Below are 5,846 nucleotides of genomic sequence, written 5' to 3'. Positions count from 1 at the left end.
GCAATGACCTTAATGACCATTAGAGAGAGTCCCTCATCAACCAAAAGCAAGCTGCAAAGGGAAGATGAATGCAATCATTCACTTGGCATGCACCAGACATGAAAATTTTCTAGTTTTTTCCCAATTCATTTAATGCTCATTTAGAAATATGCACTCAGAAGGACTTGATATTTCATTCTTTTATAAACTGTAAACACATCACAGCGGTATTTGGATATCTTACAGACTTTGTCTGTAAACAGAAGTTGCTTCAAGGCATATTCCAGATACTTCCTGGTACAAAATTTTAGATGCTTAACAAGTTCTTCAAATGAATGGCAATAATTTTTAGCATTTGGATAAGAAAACCACATTTGGTACAATGAAAAACGTAGTTGTTTACTTTTTGGTGACCATCATAAAGGCTATGGAACACATTTGCAAGATAAATCCTGATTTATAGATAGTTTCATGATACCTTGAAACATCTATATCTGAAACATATTTGAATAAAAATTCAAGATTCTAGATCCTATCATATTGTCTAATGCCAGATGGAACGGAACATAATATTGCACAACTTAGCATGACTCAACAATGCAAGTGGTTTGGACTTAGAATGTTTTTCAATTAGAAGTGTCATTAGAAAGAAAAATGCTAGTGTTTGGGGGAAGGGAGAAAACCTATTCCAGAATAACCAATTCTTCAGACTACTATATTGATGAGATCAGTTGTAGTATTAGCAGACATGTAGCAGAATGGACCTTTTCTATTCAAACGTGTCTGTGTGTGAAAGGACCAATCAGCCTGTCCACGGGTGTATGTTAAGAAGCATTCACAACTGGTTGAAAAGTCAGTGAAAATAAATCACTGATGCAAACATGAACTGTATACACTGTAGATGAAAACAAAAAGCTGAGTAGAAAAATACCCATTGTAAATATTAATGTGGCAATTAGACTTTGAAACCTTAGATTTGGTATTATAAGATTAGTCTATACACATTAGGTTCAGAAGACTCATTTATATTTATTTTACTTAACTTAAATCAGAGCCAGTAGTCAAATAGGTTTGTATAAGCAGTAAATGTTGGGCAGAACCCATTGTGTTATTTGAAGGTCTTTTTTGGGAGTGAGCAGTTTCTATTTAGAGTGTGAAAAACAAAAAAAGAAGTTACTTCACTTAAAAAAGAATAAGTCAGTATTTAATATTCCATCACACTTTAGTCATGTAATGTTCATGGCAACCAGGCTATAAGCTCTGTGAAATCCAAGGTCATATCACTTTTGTTCCCCCTGTTCAAGAAATCCAGTGGGAGGCCCTACCATGGTTCATGTTTGGCATTTCCCAGAGAAAAGCAAGCTGCTTCGTTTAGAGGAACACACCTCCAATGCTGTACAAATTGCACCATGAATTTTGTTTTTCACCAGCAATTTTTTTCAAAGTGATTTATTTATTATAACTGTCTTTTAAAATATATTCTGACTTCTCCAGAGGGGCCTGGGTCATATGTTCTATGTCTCTCAGGTAGTGAGTGAGTCATGCAACTTGAGAGATGTATGCCATTTCTCCCCTCTGTGTGGGCAGTGGGATATGTGACTATATCATTCTTAGCAAGGCTCTCATTTTAGCCCTAAACATTGAATTGTTTAATAATAACTTTGGTTGAAGTTTTTAAAAAATCACATCTTAACATATTGAACTTTCCTGTAATGTTAAGATTATTAAATAATCACCTTGAGTTATAACTGTAATTGTTTATAGAGTATTTTTAGCTAAAAGTAAAGAATTCTTTCTTTTGCTGAATTAAAACTCATGCTACACATCTGTTAGACAGCTTTTATTAACCCTGTGTGGGCTTCCCTGGTGGCTCACATGGCAAAGAATCTGCCTACAATGCGGGAGATCTGGGTTCAATCCCTGGGTCAGGAAGATCCAAGAGAATGGCTATCCACTCCAGTATTCTTGCCTGGAGAATCCCACGGACAGAGGAGCCTGCAGGGCTACAGTCCATGCAGTTGCAAAAGGTCGGACACGGCTAAGTGACTAACACAACAACAATTAACCCTGTATAAGTTTACCTCTTGAATATGCTTAGAAGTCTAGGTTCTATATTATAGTCTCATTTTTCTATGTCTATTGACTCATAGAAGAAAGAAAAATTACATTTGTTGATGTAAATAAAATGATCAGAAATGAGGAAATGGGATGTTCTGGTTATTTGAATTTGGAATTTACCATTTTTTAAATTTGTGATTTTAAGCTTTTTTCATTTTGACACTCATTGTTGAAGATTGCTATTAGAACCTTGGAGTAAGAAGGAATATTAGTAGTTTCTCATCTGTCCTTCCATGCAGTTCTGGAATTCTTTCTCTGGTATTATTACCTCTTCCTGAAAAGTTTAATGGATCAGAAATTAATCTCTTTGCAATATAGCACACTCCATTAATGGTACACTGTGTTCAGTTCAGTTCAGTTCATTTCAGTCGCTCAGTCGTGTCCAACTCTTTGCGACCCCATGAATCGCAGCATGCCAGGCCTCCCTGTCCATCACCATCTCCCGGAGTTCACTCAGACTCATGTCCATCGAGTCAGTGATTCCATCCAGCCATCTCATCCTCTGTCGTCCCCTTCTCCTCCTGCCCTCAATCCCTCCCAGCATCAGAGTCTTTTCCAATGAGTCAACTCTTCGCGTGAAGTGGCCAAAGTACTGGAGTTTCAGCTTTAGCATCATTCCTTCCAAAGAAATCCCAGGGCTGATCTCCTTCAGAATGGACTGGTTGGATCTCCTTGCAGTCCAAGGGACTCTCAAGAGTCTTCTCTAACACCACAGTTCAAAAGCATCAACTCTTCGGCACTCAGCTTTCTTCACAGTCCAACTCTCACATCCATACATGACCACTGGAAAAACCATAGCCTTGACTAGATGGACCTTTGTTGGCAAAGTAATGTCTCTGCTTAAAGTTCTTATTTATGTAGAATCCAAATCTGACCCACTGAAACTTTGGACCATTGGTTTCAGTTCTGTTTTTGCAAGCAATAAGGCTACACCTTTTGCTCCCGTTTTACCACTTATGCTGCTGCTGCTGCTGTTAAGTCGCTTCAGTCGTGTCCGACTCTGTGCAACCCCATAGATGGCAGCCCACTAGGCTCCCCTGTCCCTGGGATTCTCCAGGCAAGAACACTGGAGTGGGTTGCCATTTCCTTTTCCAGTGCATGAAAGTGAAAAGTGAAAGAAGTCGCTCAGTCGCGTCTGCCTCATAGCGATCCCATGGACTCACTTAAACTTAATGTAAAATTTTGTGCAGTATCATTAACTGTTATTACAAGTACTTACTAACATGACTGGGAAACATCAATCCATTTCCTGATTGATAGCATTTGCTGTGTGAGTCAAAAATGCCTTCAGTTCCAAGGAAAAGAATACTCAACTATAATAGTTTAAGAAGTGAGAGCTGACTTTTTCACATATTAGAAATCGAGATAACTAATTGCTGGTGTTTGTTCAGTAGCTCAGCAATACTCAGTAAAGTTTTCTCTGCAATCCTCTTGGTCTTTCTTTCTATATTTAAGGCAAGAAGAAAAAGAAAGTGGAAGGTTTTACCCAGATATATCTCTTCTTCAAAAAGACAAAAGCTTCCCCAAAAATGCTCCAACTGGGCTGTATGGCTTATTTACAGTTTTGTTCTTAGCCCTTAACAGAATGTGATGCCCGGCAAGTAATCGCTAAATGTGACATTAACACATGAATAAATGTCTTACATCAACACTGCCATGTGAATAAAACTGTGGCTTTAGAGGAATTCAGACCAGAGAGGGAATAAATGTAATATCAAAATACGAAACAATCAAAAAGCTCTCAGCCCTCTTTGAAGGAGACAAGAAAGCCACCATAAAGAAGGTACTATAGTGAGATTTGTTTAAATGCTGCTTGGTTGCTTTCTAGTCATTTAAAACTTTCTAGTTATTTAAAGGGGACTGTAATGCTAACCATTTGGTAATAGTTATTTTCAAATAAAATAATAATAGTAAACATAAGATAAATGATCAATAAATTTTTCAGTTCAGTCCAGTCCAGTCGTTCAGTCGTGTCCGGCTCTTTGCGACTCCACGGACTGCACCACACCAGGCCTCCCTGTCTGTCACCAATTCCCAGAGTTTACTCAAACCCATGTCCCCAGGGATCAAACCCATGTCTCCTGCTTGACAGGTGGATTCTTTACCACTGAGCCACCTAGGAAACACTTTTTCCTGTATATTTGAGTGTAAATATGTCATATAGTACAGTTACAGTTCAGTTGCTCAGTCACGTCTGACTCTTTGCAACCCCATGGACTGCAGCACACCAGGCTTCCCTGTCTATCACCAACTCCCAGAGCTTGCTCAAACTCATATCCATCAAGTCAGTGAGGCCATCCAATCATCTCATCCTCTGTCGTCCCCTTCTCCTCCTGCCTTCAGTCTTTCCCAGCATCAGAGTCTATGCCAGTGAGTCAGCTCTTCGCATCAGGTGGCCAAAGTATTGGAGTTTCAGCTTTAGCATCAGTTCTTCCAGTGAATATTGAGGACTGATTTCCTTTAGGATGGACTGGCTGAATCTCCTTGCAGTCCAAGGGACTCTCAAGAATCTTCTCCAACACCACAGTTCAGAAGCATCAATTCTTCAGCACTCAGCTTGATTTACAGTCCAGTTCCCACATCCATACATAACTACTGGAAAAACCACAGCTTTGACTAAACAGACCTTTGTTGGCAAAGTAATGTCTCTGCTTTTTAATACGCTGTCTAGGTTGGGCGTAGCTTTCCTTCCAAGGAGTAAGCATCTTTTCATTTTATGGCTGCAGTCACCATCTGCAGTGATTTTGGAGCCCAAGAAAATAAAGTCTGTCACTGTTTCCATTGTTTCCCCATATAATTCACCATGAAGTGATGGGACTGGATACAATGACCTTAGTTTTTTGATTGTTGAGTTTTAAGCCAACTTTTTCACTCTCCTCTTTCACCTTCATCAAGAAGCTCTTTAGTTCTTCTTCACTTTTTGCCCAAGAGAAAAGCGAAGTTGTGTCATCTGCATATCTGAGGTTATTGATATTTCTCCCAGAAACAGTCTTTATTCCAGCTTGTGCTTCCTCCAGCCCAGCATTTCTCATGATGTACTCTGCATATAAGTTAAATAAGCAGAGTGACAATATACAGCCTTGACGTACTCCTCCCAGTTTGGAACCAGTCTGTTGTTCCACGTCTGGTCCTAACTGTTGCTTCTTGACCTGCATACAGATTTCTCAGGAGGCAGGTCAGGTGGTCTGGTATTCCCATCTCTTGAAGAATTTTCCAGTTTGTTGTGATCCACACAAAGGCTTTAGCATAGTCAATAAAGCAAAAGTAGATGTTTTTCTGGAACTCTCTTGCTTTTTCTATGATCCAGTGGATGTGGGCAATTTGATCTCTGGTTCCTTTGCCTTTTCTAAATCCAGCTTGAACATCTGGAAGTTCTCGGTTGACGTACTGTTCAGAGTCATGGCATTCGAGTTATGCCGCTTTAGACTTCCCTGCTAACTGAGTTGGTAAAGAATCCACCTGCAATGCAGGAGACCATGGTTTAATTCCTGGGTTGGGAAGATCCCCTAAAGAAGGGATATTCTCAGGCTTCCCTTGTGGCTCAGCTGGCAAAGAATCCTCTGAAGTGTGGGAGACCTGGGTTCAATCCCTGGGTTGGGAAGGTCCCCTGGAGAAGGGAACAGCTACTCACTCCAGTATTCTGGCCGCAAAGAGTCAGACATGACTGAGCAACTTTCACCAATATGTCATATAGGTTGAGCTATATGAAATCACCAACATTTGAATACTTTTTCCTACAAACCAAGAAT

This window comes from Capricornis sumatraensis, chromosome 16 (assembly GCF_032405125.1).
Source record: "Capricornis sumatraensis isolate serow.1 chromosome 16, serow.2, whole genome shotgun sequence".
Classification (NCBI taxonomy): Eukaryota; Metazoa; Chordata; class Mammalia; order Artiodactyla; family Bovidae; genus Capricornis; species Capricornis sumatraensis.
This window is presented reverse-complemented; position numbering follows the sequence as displayed.